General features: G+C 45.8%; 1 protein-coding gene and 1 long non-coding RNA gene across 7 annotated transcripts in view; one reads left to right on the top strand and one right to left on the bottom strand.

The window, feature by feature from the left end:
- GPR141 (G protein-coupled receptor 141) overlaps positions 1-17,619 on the top strand; it is a 34,037-nt gene that overhangs the window by 9,860 nt on the left and 6,558 nt on the right. The window contains exon 1 of one of the 2 annotated variants that reach the window (XM_053661695.1): positions 12,036-12,319. The exons of the other annotated variant lie outside the window; for it this stretch is intronic. The gene's annotated coding sequence lies outside the window, so the exon portion shown is untranslated. Of the gene's footprint in view, positions 1-12,035; positions 12,320-17,619 lie in introns of those variants that run through there. 2 annotated transcript variants of the gene reach the window in all.
- LOC128626838 (uncharacterized) lies at positions 7,072-12,533 on the bottom strand. Of its 5 annotated transcripts, none has more exons than XR_008390932.1 (3): positions 12,407-12,533; positions 7,901-10,979; positions 7,072-7,441 (listed from the first exon to the last, which is right to left on the bottom strand). It is a non-coding gene; the product is annotated as an uncharacterized LOC128626838 (long non-coding RNA). The 5 variants fall into 5 exon arrangements; XR_008390934.1 differs by having other exon boundaries at positions 7,072-7,997; positions 9,701-10,979; XR_008390931.1 differs by having other exon boundaries at positions 7,072-9,802; positions 10,315-10,979.

Below are 17,619 nucleotides of genomic sequence, written 5' to 3'. Positions count from 1 at the left end.
TCAACTGTACAGCTGGCACAGATGCATCAACCATAGAATCTTGAAGATGCCTGAAACCACTCAGTCGTTGCAAATGGGGAGGGGTTTGTTGAGCACAGGAGATCAGAGGCTGTGGCACCGCTGGGAGGGCCACAGAGGGAACTGCCGCTTTTCCTTTCCCCTTTTGGAAATCAGGAAGGACAGAAATGTCAGGAAGCCAGCCCAGAAGACTGCAGCCACTTCAACTCCCAGGAGGGTGATGCAGAGGAAGGCCGAGACCCCCCTGCAGGACGGTGTGTCTGCAAGCTGTTGACACAGGGAAAGTGACGGCTGCATTCAGTTTCACTTTCAGATTGGCGCAGGGACACCTCTTCTCACTTGGAGCAGCTGCCACTAAACTCTGTGGCCAGGGAGTCTAGAGGATGCAGACAAAGGGGAAATTGGTCCAAATCTGTCAAAAGATGAAGACTCCCTGGTTTGGAATCAGTGAACTTGCAAACTTCAGAGCGCAGAGGGGCTCGTCCTTTCAGTATCTCTGAACAGCAGCGCGTTGTGAAACTGCTCATCTGGACCCCAGAGCAGGCCTGCGATTGACTCTCCAGGGGAGGGCACTTTCTCAGTCCCCGAGAGCTCTGGCAGCAGCAAGAAGAAGTGAAAACGGCCTTTCATGTATCTGGCAGTGCTGAAGAACTCACAAATGAAGGGCAAAAAGAATCAATGAGAAGAGTCTTAAACAAATGAGAGGCTGTGCTTGGCAGGGACGGCGCTGACTCTGACTCTGGCATTCCAGAGGGCAGGTTGGAGGGTGGACAGTACCTTGAAAATGTACCTGTAAAAATGGAAAATGTGTCTCCTACCAAAGCTCATGTCTTTGCTCTTCATGCCATTGCTTCTTTATAAGCAAGTGACGGTGTGAAGTTTGTGGGGTTTTTTTTTCCCACTTGAGTCATGATTGATCATCAACCCTTGCAGAGAGTCTGGGAGTTGGGTGAAGAGAAATAAGAAAACCCCCTTCTCAGATTGGTGGCTCTTCTTCTGTCCCCTCTTGCTGAAAGTGACCAGACACCTGGTGTGTTTGCTACTTCTTGGTCACTACCATGGCCTCTTCCTCTTCCCCTTTTTCTTCTGTGCTTCCCCCAACCTTCTTTTCCTCTTTCTTTACTTTCTTCCTGTTAAAGGGGTTGGTAGTGGAGCCAGGCTGAGATGCGGTCAGATCTGTGTGGGGTTTCTCGGGGCGGGGTAACCTCAGTCTCTGGGCCCAGGGGTGGGGGGTAGGGTGGAGATATCACCCTGGTGCAGCCAGCCACACCCCAAACCTCCCTGACTTCCTCCTGTTACAGTGATATTGAATGTTTACTGCGCCACAGAGGGTCACGTGAGAAGCATCCATTGTGTTCTGGGTTTTCCTGATTATACTGTGTTCAATGACTTTAGATGCAGCATTATCGTTTAAGAATGTCATTGGCAAACAAGAGTGTCCAGAGTCTGACTAGATGAGGAAAGCCATATCGTTTACTTATTTTTAGAGTGGGGAAAGGGAGAGAGAAAGAGAGGGAGAGAAACATCAGTGTGTGGTTGCCTCTTGTGTTTCCCCTGCTGGGGACCCGGCCGCAACCCAGGCATGTGCCCTGACTGGGAATCGAACCAGTGACCCTTTGGTTTGTAGGCCGGTACTCAATTCACTGAATCACACCAGCCAGGGTGGAAGTTGTACCATCTTTGTCACCCCACCAATTATGAACATCTACGAACTACAATCTCTACCAAGACCCAGGATGTGTTTTCTGTAGATGATCTACCTGTGGGTAAAATACTTAGTGCAACAGTGTTATGAAATGTGTAACATTATAATCACCCAATTACAGAGGAGGAAAAGGAAGTAGGGAGGCAGTAGTTACGTGACTTGCCCAAGGCGGCCCAGCTCAGGCGGGACTCCTGTAGGAGCCAAGCCCTTACACTCCACTGGAGACTGTAGTTACAAGAAAAGATGGCAGGGCACAGATGTGGAGAGGAAAGAGAGCAGAGAGGAATATTCAGCTGATAGAGAGACAGCACTTAGGAAAAACACTTACATTGTTAAGCTTCTAACACCAGAACTATAACTATGGTAGGATTATCTAGGGAGGCAGATTTCTGTACAACATAATAAAGAACTTTCCAGCAATGATTTTTGTCTAACAGTACCAGAGACTGCCTTGCCGGACAAGAGTGTGAATTCTGTGTATAGTGCTGAAAGTGTCTAGATACAGGAAGTGTCTAGATACAAAATAAATTTCCTAAACTAAAAAAAACATTCGAGTAGGTACGACTTCTTAGATAATATATGATCTCGACGATGTTTGGATCATCTATAAGTTAGCTCATTTAGAGCACCCTAGCTGCCCAGCAGATTTAAGGGGATCAGTTTATAAGTAACCACATAGAAGCAAGATGAGGAGAGATGGTGGCACCCAGGTAGAGAACTGAGTTAGTCATGGAACTGAGCTCTGAGTCTAATCTCTGATTCTGTCAGCTTTCCTTCCACACTGTCTCCTGACGAAGTACTTGGCAAAACAGCTGGCCCTGCACATCCCGTGTCCCAGGGAAGCAGAGAGCTGGTGTTCTACCAACTGTGCTTTTGTTCCAGGGAGGACCGTTGCTTCCTCCTGGGTTGAATGTGGGCACGAACAGGGCAGTCACAAAGGGAGGGGCCACTTGCAGAAAGGAAGGAAAACTAAAGCAGACCTTGAAGAGGACCTGGGGAAGGAGCCATGATGGGATGCCTGAGAGAAAGGCAGCACTTGCAGGCAAGGCCCCTGGCCTCACAAGGCAGGTAGGCCACTTCAGGAAACTGGTGGGTGGGGACAGGGAGACTTATTGAGGGTATTGAGCCACTGCAGGCAGGGTCCTGTCCTCATAGAACCATTGACATCATGTTGCTAGAGCAGCAACAATATGTCAGTGCCAAAACACCTGCTTAAAGCATCTGACGGCATAAGTAATAACTAATAATGGCTGCCGCTTCTGCCACGTGTCATAGATGGTGGTGCCTGTTCAGGCATGGCGTCTCATCCAACACGTCACCTGCGCAGAAGCTGGTGAACTTAAACGATCATAAAGATTTATACATATGTAGTGTCTCCTTTATCTTTCAAATGGCCTGGAGACGGAGGTGTTAGAGACTGCAGTTTAGCTGAGCCAAGGAGAACTGCATGTGGGTGCACAAGCCATAGCACCAGTCTGGGTGCAACCAAAGCTATTGTTTTGTCACCGACGTCATTATGGTCAGGCAGCAAACCAACACAGGGCCGTGTGCATGGTGGAGGAAAACATTACAAGAACTAAGAGCTTAAAAATAGTTTTATGACCATGAAAACAGCATTCTTGTTCTGGTAGAAAATTTGGAAAACATGGAAAAAGTATACAGATAGAAAGAAAATTCAGGATCCAACTGCCCAAAGCAACCCTTCTTAGATATTTGATACAGTCACTTTCAATAACTACACATATTCATATTTATGGTAGAGATTGTAGTGTAGAAGCAGTCTTTTCTACCACAGGGATTTTCTATTTTATTTACCACTTGTTCCTAAGCATTATTTTGGTGGCATAGTAGGTCATGTGGCTGTGGCATAACTCACCGTCAGCAACTCTCCGTGCATCTAGTGTGTGTATTTTGGACACTTGCAGTGTTGCTCTTAGTGATTCCTAGAGGAGAAGCTACTGGCCCTACTACTGTCTGCAAACCTGCTGTACGTTGCTCATTCGTTGCTCAGGGTGCTAGAAGCGTGGTACTAAATGCAACTCTGATGAGCCCTGTCACCTCCTCTTTGCCAGCACTGAAGGCTGTCACAATATTATATGTTCCTCATTTTAAAGAGGAAAAAGATCTTACTGTTATTTTAATTTCCACTGATTTGAAAGCCATTGATGTTCAGGTCACCTTCCCTTGCAAACGCAACCCACTGCAAGCACAGATGAAAGAGGTGTCTCTGAAGGGCAGTCTTGGACTCTGTGTTCCCTGCCAGGGACAAAGGTCAGACAATCACAGAGTGAAGATCGGGGTTCTCCGTGGGCCTGGTAAACACTGAAGGGCTGGGGAGACCGTGGGCAGGGGATGCAGGAGCTGCGGCACCATTGCAGGGACTCAGGTGTGTCTGCTGTTCGTCACCTGGCCCCTCATCTTCCACGTAGACAATCTGTTATTGCGTGAACAGTATTCGAATGCCAGCATGAGGCACTCAGTGTTCCCTCAGCTTTGGTTCCGCCGTGTGGACTCTTTGTGCCCAAAGCCCGAGCGCAGGGACAACGAGCACGCTGGTGAGGTGGAGGACGCTCCACTGGCAGCATTGCCTTCGGAGGCATTAAATGTAATCGTATATGGAAAGATGTCTTTCACCATTGCTTGTCTTTTTGGGCAGGGGAAATATGTGTTGCCTTTATGCTTTTCATATTACTAATGAAAAGTGCCATGATGGAAAACTTGAACTACACAGCACAATGGAGAGCAAGGTCCTCCCCTGTCCGGTTACCCAGCTACAGGCAGCTGCAGCGATTTGCTTCATGACCGTTCTGGTTTGACTTATCCTACCTCCTCCAAACCCCCAGAATTGAATCATGTTGAATAAAACTCCAGATGTAACATCATTTTATCCACACATATTTTGACATGTATCTCTCAAAGAGAAGGAGCCTTAAAAAACATAACTATAATACTATTTTCTTAGTATTCTTTAATATCTCCAAATTGCCACTTAGTGCTCACATTTTTGATCGCCTCATCATTTTTTTTTCAGTCGGTGTTTTGAGTGGGGTTCCAAGCAAAGCCTAAACAGTATTTTTGTTGATTTGTTTATTACATCTTTTAAAAGCTTGAAATGTCTCCTCTCCCTCACTTGTGTTTCTCTGGTGGGCAGCTCTGGCTTCTTTCATTTGGGTGTCGTGTATGAAACCCACAGTGTGGGTGCCGGGGGTGCTCACCGTCACCGTGGCGACCAGCAGCTCTTGACCCAGTGAGGAAGCAGCAGGGAGGTGTCTTTGTTCTGCCTGCACCATATTAATGCACTATAGTCTACACCAGACTCTTCCCTTACATATACAACAGGGTATGCGTTTCCGAGTTTCAGAAATCCATACCTGCGTAGTCAAATATTCAATGTGTTCATTGTAACTAACGGTGCCTCGTTTCTTCAGGGTGAGAGTGGGCATGGCTCCCCCTGTGGCCTGGCTCTCAAAATTTTCCCTTTTACCTTTTAATACCCGTGCATCAGAATGAGGGAGAAAATGCACAGGGAGAGATTACAATGATCTGAAGTAACATGACAGAGTGATAGCGCTTCAAGGCTCCACTGAGGATTCCCAAGTTGAGCTCTTCATTTTGTGGACAGGAACAGAGAGGTGACATGCCCAAGGTCCCCTAAACCACTAATTCTCAGATGTTCATGTGGCCTCTCACCATCTGGAGAACTCGTTAAAACACTGCAGAGCCTCACCCCAGAGATTCTGATGCTATCGATCCGGGTGGTGCCCCAGGTGGTGTTGACACTGTCAGTGCGTTGACTGACCTTGAGAGGTGCTGGGCTAGATGCTTCCCGATAAACAACCAGGGTGAGCATTTTCTGGCCACAGCCCTTGTGAAGCTCAGAGGAACTCACTGGGAGCTGCTGGGGAGCCGGTGCCGGGAAGAGCAAGTTGTGGGGTGCAGGCAGGTTCCCTGCCTCATGTGACTGAGGCAGAAGTCTGGCTACCTCCCCAAATCTCCACTGTGTCTTCAAACTTTCCTAAAGATTAATTCCTTTAAGTTAATTCCTCCTTTTAAAAATCAGGCTTAAACAGTAAAATCCTACCTCTGTTGATACACTTAAGCCATGGGTCTCAATTTAAGCCTGTTGCAAACACCACCAGGAAACCTGATGTGGGTCTTGTAACAGTAGGTAATTCCTCTGGAATCCCACAGCTTCTCCCTGATTCCTCTTTAGCCCTAAATCCTTCTTACAGGGCGAGATTAGATCCGGAACATGGAGTGTTCTAGCAGATAGGTATTTGGAGAGGCAAATGTTCAACTCCAGAGAAAAGAGGCAAATCCTAGCCCTGTTTCACCTGAGGACCAGCCCCAAGGATGCACTAATTGCAGCCAGAATGTCAGAGCTTAGAAACCTCAACCGCCTGAGTATAGTGAAAATAGAGGACAGATACCTGAACAGGCAGGTAGTGCCTTCACTGCCGGACAACTCAGGAACCCTGGTCCAAGAGCCATCTGCAGGACAGGAAAGTAGAGCAGGGGTCCCCAACCCGGTGGGGTTGTGGCTTGTTAGGAACCGGGCCTCACAGCAGGAGGTGAGCGGCCTGTGGGGGAGTGAAGCTTTGTCCGTATGGTTTTCTGCAGTGACTGCAGCCAAACTGAGATGGAGAAAACCAGCCGTAAGCAACACACTGTAGGCAGCGCTGGCTCCCACCAGCCCCGGTTGGGACCATCTAGTTGCGGGAAAACGAGCTCAGGGCTCCCATTGCTATGCAGTATGGTGAGTTGTATAACCGTTTCATTATACACTACAATGTAGTAATAATAGAAATAAAGTGCACAATAAATGTAATGTGCTGGAATCATCCCGAAGCCACCTATGCCCCCACCCCACCTTGGTCCGTGGAAAAATCATCTTCCACAAAACTGGTCCTTGGTGCCAGAAAAGCGGGGACTGATGATCTAGAGGCTTTCCAAGTCTTCCCTGAGATATATGTTCTTCATCCCCTGCCTCTTACTTGTTAAGCAGTAAAATCTGAAAATCCAAAGGTCCCAGGGAGACAGAACCTGTCCCAGAGAGAAGTCTCAAAGAAAGGAGGGGCAGGGGTATTACTGAGAGACCGAGGCACCGGCTGGCCTTTGGGACAGAAGGAAGGAGGAGTGATTGAGTCCACACTTCTCGTCCCTTGAACACAGTGACTTGCTCACTTCCACATCCCCGGGGCTCACCCTGTAGGCACAGGGTGAAGGGAGAGGACGCCAGCGTTCCTGCTGGTGGTTCGGGGACTCAGGGTGCTTGAGTGCGGGCCCATGGTGGGCAGTTGGATAGGTGTCCATGAAAGAATCGGAGACAAAGAGGGTAATAGGGTGATCACTTTTGCCTGTTTATTGTTGCTTTTGTCTGGACCGTAGAAGCTAGACTCCTGTCCACTCCTTACGTGGCCTTTTTCTGCTTCTGCAGATAATGTGTCAGGTCATGAGTCAAAGCCACTACTCTCCAGAGCAAAGCTGACGCCTGAAAGCTGGCCAGCAGTGGCTGCCTCCCTGGTGTCTGGGGGACACAGCAGAGGCACAGATAGTAAGCTCTGCTGTTTGTAAATGGGGGAGTCTCCTCGGTCATCTCAACTGTCTCGTGATCTGGGAAGGCTGAGGTGTGGAGTGTAGCCAATTTGAACTTGAAAATGTCCACGCAGATCCCCTTAGTCTGACATTCCAGATCCAGAGGTTCTGCTAAGCCTTGTCCTGGTGGTAATACAAACACCAGAATTATAGCCACCTGTATCCACAACAAGTTACCACAAATGGGGTGACTTCAAACAACAGAAATGGATTGTCTCATGGTTCTGGAGGCTGGAAGTCCAAGACTAAGGTTCTTGGCGGGGGGAGGGGGGCGCTGCTCCCTCCGAAGGCTCTAAGGGAGGAAATTCTCTTGTCTCTTCCCAGTTCCAGGTGGCTCCAGGCAGTCCTTGTTTCTTGTGTGACTCCAGTCTCTGCCTCTGTCCTCACGTGATTTTGTGCTCTTTTCTCTGTGTGTCTCTCGTTAGTGTGCCTTTTTAAAGGACAGTTGTCATTGGATGTAGGGCCCAGTGGGAAATTCCAGGATGCTTGCATCTTGAGATCCCTAATTTAATTGTGTCTACAAAAATCCTTTTCCAAATAACATCACATTCATAGGTTTCTCAGGTTAAGAATTGGACATACCTCTTTGGAGGCTGGCCACCACTCAACCCCACTGCACCACTCAGAGAATATGGGAAAGGCGAGGCATTTCTGCTCTCATGGTATACAGCAGTTGTAACTGTAAGTAAACACATATAGAATACCAACACCAAAACTAGCATGCTGTTTGAGATGAAAAAACATCGTCCAGGGGGAAGATATTTAAGTTGAGTCAAAGGCATCGGTTTGCAATCTCTAGTAAATACCTTCCCTTCTGCTCAGTCTTGGAACTTTAATGTCCAAGTTCTTTTTAAGTATTCTATTTCAAGTCTCTTTAGGGCTGAGCTTAATTCTCTGGCCAGAATCAAGAGAGGCCACTGATATTGGTATTTGGTAGCTTTAAGGAACTGAAGGGTTGACCAGAAGACCAGAAAAAATGCCTCTGGCTGCTTGGTAATCAGAACTCTCACAAGGTCATCCTGTTGCCTAAGTTTAAATGGGAGTCGAGGTAAGCTCAGTGATGAAGTAATATGACTGCAAAAGCCAGGTCTTTTGTTAAATTGTAAAACCTTAAAATTGGTCCTTTTATTTGACCATCGGGTCCAGCAATAAGGTTTTCTGTATGACAATCGGCCAAGAAGTTATCCAATTCATGTTGGATATCTGGTGCATCTTCCTACACCCACCATTAATGGTTAGTTCCTTCTTCTGTCCATTCTAACTACTAACACAGACCTCACCCTGTGTTCAGTAACAGGCACACAGGTCCTCACCTCCCTGTGTAGTGGACCAGAATGCTCCCAGAAACTGAGTCCCTCTCTTCAAGTGTACTGAATCTCAGCTGCTGCCACACACATCTGAGAATCACAGGTCACTGCAGAAGGGACTAAATCATCTAATCTTAGCATTTGCCTTGGCATAGTTAAAAGGTACAGTTCAGAGGCATCTGGGTAGCCAGTTAAAAAAAAGGTGGCTGAGAATTACTGTATTTTGCTGTGTATAATGCACACTCACATTTTTGGCCTAAACTTTCAGGAAAAAACACCTTTTGTTTTAACTTTTTAATTCAATTACTTATTTATATTTAGAAACAAAACCAATGATCATATTCCAGGGTATTATTTTGCATAAGATATCATTATTGCTTTCTGTAGAATTATACTTTTAATGCATAAGCATAAATAAAAGAATTAAAAACATTTATATAGATACAGAATTAGTACTACCCATGTATAATATGCATCTTTATTTTTCATTCAGAAATCTGGGCAAAAAAGTGCACATTATACGCAGCAAAATATGGTAGATGGGAAGCAGTGGCACCTCCCCCTACTCTGGAGATTTCTACAGGCAACTACTTCAGCTGCTGTGGGACAGACAGGGCAGGGGATGAACTTGAAAGGAAGGGGTGAGGGAATAAGAGCATAAGGTGCAGCTTGGACCCTCCAGGGACTGTATTAGAAGTAAAGCAAGGATGAAGGGAAGAGGGAGCTGTCCCGAGAAATGGGCTCGCAGAAAAAACAGGAAATGGGCCCTAGAGAACGTCAGTGCCAGGCTGGAACCAATATTCAGGGGTTGGCTGGTCCTGGGAGGGCACTGATCAGAGAGGCACATCTGAATTAATGTGAGGGCATGGAGTGAAGACAGGAGTGCCAGAGCAAGGGAAGATGGATAGGGTACAGGGAGGCCCCAAGACCCAGAGAGCACTGGGAAGCAAACCAGGGACCAGGCAAAAAGCAGTCAGGAAAGGCATAGCATGACCCAAGCCAGGCACTCCTGGGTGAGGGCTGTGCCCCAGCTGCTCTTCCAGGTATCCCTGGGCACAGGGCAGTGGGTACTTACAGAGAACAGCCCTGGGTGCCCATTGATGGCTGGACGTTCATCTCTTGGGGTTGAGCAGCTGGTCAGGAGCCACCCTAACAATCTCTCAGTGCAATTTCCAATCTGAGAAAAGGGGGGTTAAGGATTTGTAGTTCAAAAAGTGAAAAGGAATTACGAAGAGGGCCCAGGACTTTACCTCATAGATAAATTAAATTTGGTAATCAAATTTTAATGCAATTTTGTTTTTAAAATTATAATCTGGTGACTTGCTTCTCAAATATCTATTGGCTTCAAAGATTACAGAGTGAGCAGATTGGAATGACCTCTCCAAGTCTCCTGCTAGTACTCACATTAACTGCCTTTAAGTACCCTGGTAACTGGTCATAGCAATTTGAACAAATGCTGAGGAGATGCAAGGGCCAGCTGTGCAGCAGAGTCCCAGCTTGGAGCAGAGCAGGGGTGCTGCAGGGATGGAGTGCAGCCCTCTTTTTCAGAGGGGCAGGCTTCTGTGCTCTGGCAATCCTGGGAGACCTTGCCCAATGTTAGGTTTCAGGGCTGCCCCTGGTTGGCTGAGCCTGTGGGAAAGTGGCTTAACATTCCTGAGCCTCCATTTCTTCACCTGATATTCAGGATACAAACACCTCCATCCTAGACTTCTTGGGAGGATTATAAATGTCTGTAACATTTCCACCATTGGCCCAGAAACCTAGGAAGCACTCAGGACAGGGCAGCTATTGTGACCTACAAATAAGGTAGAAGAGACTCACTTAGGGCTGGTGACTGAGTGGCAACACAGAGGCCTCTGGGACTGAAGGCTGGAGCAGGTCAGGCCTTGGCTGATTTCCTTGGTTCATATCTCAGCAGCTTTGACTTGGGGAGGGGTTTATTGCTCTGAGTAAGCTAATATTTGACATTCACCTTGGAGGTGTGGTGCCTTCCAGCCATAGATGGTGGCTAATTCTCCGATAAAATGCTGTCTTTCCTTTTGTGACACCTGAAAGTCATTCTCCATTCCTGATCCTATCCAAGAGTTCTGTTGGGTGTGGCAGCTTGACTCGTTGGCAGATTACACTGGGCTCCAAGAAAGGCCAGTGATTGTTCTGGAGCTCTGTGTGGATGTGGAGGGGAGACATGATTTGAACAAAAGAATACTAATAGAACTTCTGGAAGAGTTTCCTTTCATTGTTGGCTTCATTTGCTGAGGGCTGAGAGTAGGGGGTATAGGTTTAAAGGGGAAATACATTACCTGAGGGTAGTATTTTATCCACAGCCCCTGGTTTTGCTCATTTCAGAAGTCTGCCTAGAATAACAGTGAGTAAAGATTACTGGATGATCAGAGTCATTTGGATAAAGTATTAAAAACAAACTGCTTGAGCCCCTGGCTGGTGTAGTTTCGTGAATTGAGCGAGGGCCTGCAAACCAAAGGATTGTGGTTCAGTTCCCAGCCAGGGCACATGCCTGGGTTGCAGGTCAGTTCCTATCAGGGGACTCACAAGAGGTGAGCACACATTGATATTTCTCTCCCTCTCTCCTTCCCTTCCCCTCTAAAGATAAATAAATAAAATCTTAAACAAACCAATAAAACCAAAACCCCAAACTGCTTGATAGGAATAGCTTAAATCAGAAAGCAGGAATAGAATTTGTACATGCAATAAATATTTGGTATTTGTCAACAACTTGGTTCTATAAATCTAGACACACAAGTATGTCATGTCATATGGACGCTCTTTTCTAAGATGCTGTCTTCAGAAAATAATCCAAAATGTGTGAAATGCTTATTTCATAAAGATGTTTATCATAGAGTTATTTATAGCAATGGTAAGTTAGAAACACCTTATTGCTGAAAATTTGGTTAAATAACAGTGAAGATGTCCACTTCATCTTCAATGAAGTGGGATGTTATGTAGTCATTTAAAAGTAGAGAAGCTTTAAGATAAAGTATTTTAATATATTACTAGTGAAATGTACGGGCTGAAGACTGAAGTACAAGGTGATTCTAACTACCTCACTAACGTAGATGCATAGAAAAACACTACCAGAAAATAAGCTGAAATATTTGTAGGAGTGAACAAATTCTGTTTTAAGTTTTTTGTAGTTTCTTTAACTTAGTTGTTTCTATTCTTGTAATAAAACAAACAACAAAAAAGAAACACTGAGAAAAGAGAAGGAAATAAAACCATGGTAGTATTATGATAAAAAAGGAGATAACAAAAAAGAAGATGAACATTTGGATAAATGCAAGAAATGGTCACAAGAGTGTGAAAAGGAAGAGACCCTGTTTGCGACACTCAGAGAAACACACCCTGCACCAACCATGTGAGAGGGAAATGTGAAAAACGGCCTCTGTGGGTGATACCCTCTCCTTCATTACGTTTCATTCAGTTCTACACTGGGCTGTAGGAAGCTTAGAGGCGAGAAAGTTACTGGAGTCGCTGAATGCCGAGTTTTGTCTCTTTGAAGCCCTCCTCCCCTCCCGGTTCCCTGACGTGTTCTGTGCTGACTTCTGGGGTTGCGAGGACCGAAGAGGCCAGATCATAAGGGTGGTGAGGAACCACGGAAGCCAGGCGCTCAGGAGTCCCGGGCTCACAGACTGCAAACTTGATGTTTCCTGAGAAGACAGCTCCATTCTTGGGTAACAAGGTATTTCTTCAAAGCAAGATTTCTTTTCTAGTAAGGAGATGGGAACCGATGTGATGATCAAAGTTCACAGCACATTGTAATACTTACAGACCTGCAGATCTGTGCAGCGCTCTCCCCTAGAGTGGGAAGATTCCTCGGACTGCTCCTTATTTTGGAGAAAGCAGGTGGCAAATGGTGTGCTGAGGAGGCTTCTGGGAGTGGTGTGGCTCTCGCTCTGAAGGAACACAAAGCCTCTTGAGTTTTCAGTTTCTTGGGGCCTCAACTTCAGTTTCACTTCCTTTGTTGGTCACTAGAAGCTATAAGCTAGGGAGTGTCCAACTCCCCAAATGACTGCAGAAATAAAAGCTCGAAGCCAGAAAGCTCTTGGTTCAAACTGATTTTTTTGATTAGTGGGGCTGCAGATCTACCTTTCCTTAAAACCATGTCAGCAAGCAGTACAAACACGGGGGGTGGGGGGAAGGAAAGGGAGCTTTTTTATATGCTAGCTGGGCATTTGATTCTCTCAAATGGATTTCTTTACAACGGACATTTCTGTTTCGCTGTTTTCCACACTGCTCCTGCTATTTTCAGTTTTTTTTCTTTAGCTACCTTGAGGCGGTCCTTTTTGTGAAGCCATCATTCCAGGGCCTTTTCCAAAACTATTCTGGGTAAAGTGCTGCTCAGTTTTCCCAGAGTGACTAAAGCGAATGATCCTATTTGTTTTCAGCAAATGCAATGGATATAACGTGCTCTAAGGATATCTGAAAGGCAGGGAAGCCATTTGTCCAACGGCCACCTTTGCTCTCTGTTCTGCCTCTTCTAGCCCTGGCTGCATGTTCCTCCTGCTCCTAACTGGTCCCTGAAGAGGGGTGCATGGGGTGGGCTTAAAGTATGGCTCTGCCACTGAGGAGCTGGCCGTCACCTCTCCAGGCCCCTGGAGTGCTCCTCTAGTAGTAGGGGACAGTTATGGCAGGAACACCTAGCTTAGCTTTAGGGGCCTTTGTGTGACCTAGCAAAGGTGCTAGTGTGGAGGAGGGAACAGCGTCTTCCTAGTGTAAATGGCATGTTGGACCCAGCGATCTCCAGGCTTTCCTCTAAAAGTAAAGTTCTGTGATTCTGCCTTCTGACCCCGTCACGGGTGCTCCGCTGGCCCTGGGGACTCAGTGGTGACTTAGACAGCTTTCGTGACTCCTTCGTTTCTGGGGGTCCAGAGGGGGTGGGGGAGTGAAATGAGGCTGATACGTTCTAAGGAGAAAATGACTGGGCTAGGGCTGGTCTCAGATGGGATGGCCAGGGAGGGGCACTGGCCCACAGGTCCATCTGCTGCATGTGCAGCAGGAGGAAGTGAATCCGGGGATGGAGTGGGAAGCAGAGAGGAATGAAGAACAGGCTCATTGGGACAGGACTTTCATCCCGAGTCTGGCTAGGTCACCCGAAAGAAGCTCCCAGCAGTGGCCGCGCTGGCCAGCTGGCTGACCAGGGGCTGTGAGTCGTACTTCACTGCTCTGCCCCCAGCATGAACGCAGCCCGGGGCCCCATGATTCTCCGCCTCAATCCTTTGCTTCTGCCTAACGGCTTTCCCTCTTCTTCCTCATCATCAGAAGCTCAGTTCAGAGAGCTGTTTTCCTTCCCTCTATTTAAATAACGGTTTTATTGAGATATAATCTATATACCATAAATTTTGCTGTTTTTATAGCACATTCAGTGGTTTTTAGTATATTCACAGAGTTGTACACAGTTTCTCTTGTTTGTATATGGATGAACAAAACATAGTTTATATTGATTATGATTTCAAATATGTCTGGCCTTTCTACTTTCCTTTCAAATTTGTCTGTCTGCCATGTTTTCTTGTTTGTTTTCTGTTTATTTGTTTCCCTTCCTGCCTCTGCTCGGATTCACTGGGCTTTCTGTAACCCTTTTTCCTTCTTATCGTTTGTAACCAAGATAAACTCCTATTCATCAAGTTATCATTCTTGAATGTTCATCGAGAGTTTAAAATCACATTTTTTTGTTACTCTACAGTTAAATGCTATTTCCCCAACAAGGCAAAAATCTTAACATCCAAATTCTCTGCTTTCTGTTTATTAAACCCATTGGGTATTGTATTCTTAAGAGCTCATTTTAGATTTCATTGTGTTTCACTTATATTTCATTTTCCCACTCTATCTTCAGCACCCCGTATATCCTTTTTTGTTTTGCTGGGATATACATTGATAATTCGGGCAGGACCTGAGAGAGAGCAACCTCCTGGGTGCTCAACTGTCAGAAAATGACTTTCCTCTTCTCTTACTCTGGAAAGCTAGTTTGGTTGAAAATAGAATTCTAAATTCAAAATCGTCTTTCAAATCCATTAAGATCTTTTCTCCAGCATTCAAATGTCAAAAGTCTGATGCTGACTTATTTCTAATTCTTTTATAGATAATCGGTTTTGTTTTCCCTCTATGGGAACTTTAAGGATGTTTGCTTTCATTCATTCAACAATTAATTATTAAGAAGCTATTAAGTGCAAAGCACTGTTTCAGGTGTTTAAAGTAAACAGATGAGCAAAACAGAACCCCTTGTCCTTAAGGAGCTTGAATCCTAGTGGAAGGAACAAAGAGACACATAAACAGGGAAGACCACCTGTGGTGTATCGGTGATACATGCTGTGAAGAGTGATGGCATAGCCAAGAGGAGGGGTTGCGCTGGAAGACACTCAGTGTGGGTGTTATAGATACGCAGGCCAGGCAAGGAATGACTGAAACAACCTTTAGACACAGATGTGAAGGAGCTGAAGGCCACTCCTGAAGGGGAGACTTCCTGTGCAAAGGCCCTGAGGTAGGAGCCCATCAGGGATGTTTGAGGAAAAGAAAAGAGTTACTACGTTTAGTTGGAATATACCAATAAAAGGGGTAGTTGTAGGAGATAAGATCAAAGAGATAGCAATATTTACATTAATTTTTTAATTGATTATGCCATTACATTTGTTCTATTTCTCCCCTCCGTTCCCCTCCACCCTGCACACCCCTCCCCCACCATTTCCCCCGTTAGTTCATGAACACGTGTCTCAAATTCTTTAGATTCTGTATTTCCCCTACTATTCTTACCCTCCCCCTATCTATTTTCTGTCTACTGTCTGTGCTACTTAATTTCTGTACCTTCTCCCCCCTTCTCCTCCGCCCACTCCCCTGTTGCTAACCCTCCATGTGATCTTCATTTCTATGGTTCTGCTCCTGATCTAGCTGTCCTTTTAGTTTGCTTTTGTTTTAGGTGTGGTTGTTAATAACTGTGAGTTTGCTGTCCTTTCACTGTTTATGTTTTTTATCTTCTTTTTCTTAGGTAAGTTCCTTTAACATTTCATATAATCAGGGCTTGGTGATGATGAACTCCTTGAATTTGGTCTTATCTGAGAAGCACTTTATCTGTCCTTCCATTCTAAATGAAAACTTTGCTGGATAGAACAATCTTGGTTGTAGGTCTTTTGTTTTCATGACTTGGAATACCTCTTTCCAGCCCCTTCTTGCCTGTAAGGTCTCTTTTGAGAAATCTGCTGACAGTCTGATGGGAACTCCTTTGTAGGTGACAGTCCCCTTATCTCTTGCTGCTTCTAGGATTCTCCATTTTAATCTTGGCAAATATAATGATGATGTGCCTTGGTGTGTTCCTTCTTGGGTCTAACTTCTTTGGGACTCTCTGAGCTTCCTGGATTTCCTGGAAGTCTATTTCCTTTGCCAGAATGGGGAAGTTCTCTTTTATTATTTGTTCAAATAAGGTTTCCACTCGTGACTGTTCCTCTTCCCCTTCTGGTACCCCTATAATTTGAATGTTGGAACGTTTAAAGATGTCCTGGAGGTTCCTAAGCCTCTCCTTATTGTTTTGAATTCTTGTTTCTTCATTCTTTTCTGTTTGGTCATTTTTTCCTTCCTTCTGGTCTACTCCCTTGATTTGAGTTCCAGTTTCCTTTCCATTACCATTGGTTTCCTGTGCATTACCATTCATTTCAATTAGTTTAGCCTTCATATGTTCCTCTAATTTGTGACTAAAGTCAACCAGTTCTGTGAGGATCCTGATCACCAGTGTTTTGAACTGTGCATCTGAAAGTTTGGCTATTTCTTCATAGCTTAGATTTATTGGCTCTGGGGCTCTGAGTTGTTCTTGAGCCATGTTTTTATCTGTTTGTGCCTGTTATGTATGAGGAGCTGAACCTTAGTTGTTTACCAGGGCGGGGCCACCCAAGTTTGTGACGCTGTATGTGGGAGCATGGTCAGAGAGGGAGCAATGGCGGTCCTCTCCACTCGCCCCCACCTGTTTATCTGAGCGAAATGTGCAAGCCTGCTGCCCTGCACCATGTGGTCTCAGTGCTCTCCTCTTCACTGGGTTATCAGCACACAAATGCTCGACCTACCGCAGACAGCCAGCCTCACCTCTTCCCTGTGTCCGCCCATAGCTAGCCCGCACCTGGGATCCGCGCCTTTGGCTGCTTGCACACCACCCTGGTCAGGGATATTTTTGGCTAACCCACTCTGCTGCTGGCTTCGCCCCTCTTACCGGTTTAGCTGAGCATTTCGTTGTTTTCGGACTCCGTATTGTCGATTTTCTGTGTGATTTGATTGCATTTATTGTTGTTAAAACTTTATTGTTTTTAGATTTGGTTGTGCGAGGACGCAAGGTGTTTCCACCTACGCCTCAATCTTGGCGGAAGTCCAATATTTACATTAATTTTAAAAGCTTCATTAATTCTTCTCTGGTTAGTGTCATGTGGTATGAGAAGTATACCTGGGAGCTAATGGTCTGTGTGATAAATGCTGAAACAGACTGAGGGGGGTAGGACACCCTCTGTGTGGGAGCTGAGATTGGAGAAGACCTCTTATGGGGAGGGGCATGATGCCCCTGTTGATTCTTGAAGGAGGAACAGGAATTAACCAGGTATGTCAGGGTCATTACCTGCAGACAACAGAACCCACTTAGGATGACTTAAGAAAAATATCCTGGAACATCTGGGAACCAGGCATGCTGCCACAAAGCCGTGATTCGTGGAGTCAAAAGAACACATCCAGCACCACCCTGAGGCAATAACCGAAGCAGTGTCGACTCTGCCTGCAGTTTCCAGAAGAGCATGATGAGTAGCACTGGGCCTCAGGGCCGTTCAGAGCTGACCCAGCCAGAGCACCCAGACACGTCCCTGCCATCTAACTTGAAATGCCATCTAAGTATGAACTAACTTGTAGAATCTGCTGTAAACCAAGTAAAGGAAATAGGAAGGTGACAAATCGAACACAGAGGTGCTTTCCAGATATATTGGCATACAAGTCATGTGATTAGAACCAAATTTCTTAGGGCCT

This window comes from Artibeus jamaicensis, unplaced genomic scaffold (genome assembly GCF_021234435.1).
Source record: "Artibeus jamaicensis isolate MK-2021 breed Jamaican fruit bat unplaced genomic scaffold, CSHL_Jam_final contig_1016, whole genome shotgun sequence".
Classification (NCBI taxonomy): Eukaryota; Metazoa; Chordata; class Mammalia; order Chiroptera; family Phyllostomidae; genus Artibeus; species Artibeus jamaicensis.
This window is presented reverse-complemented; position numbering and strand designations above follow the sequence as displayed.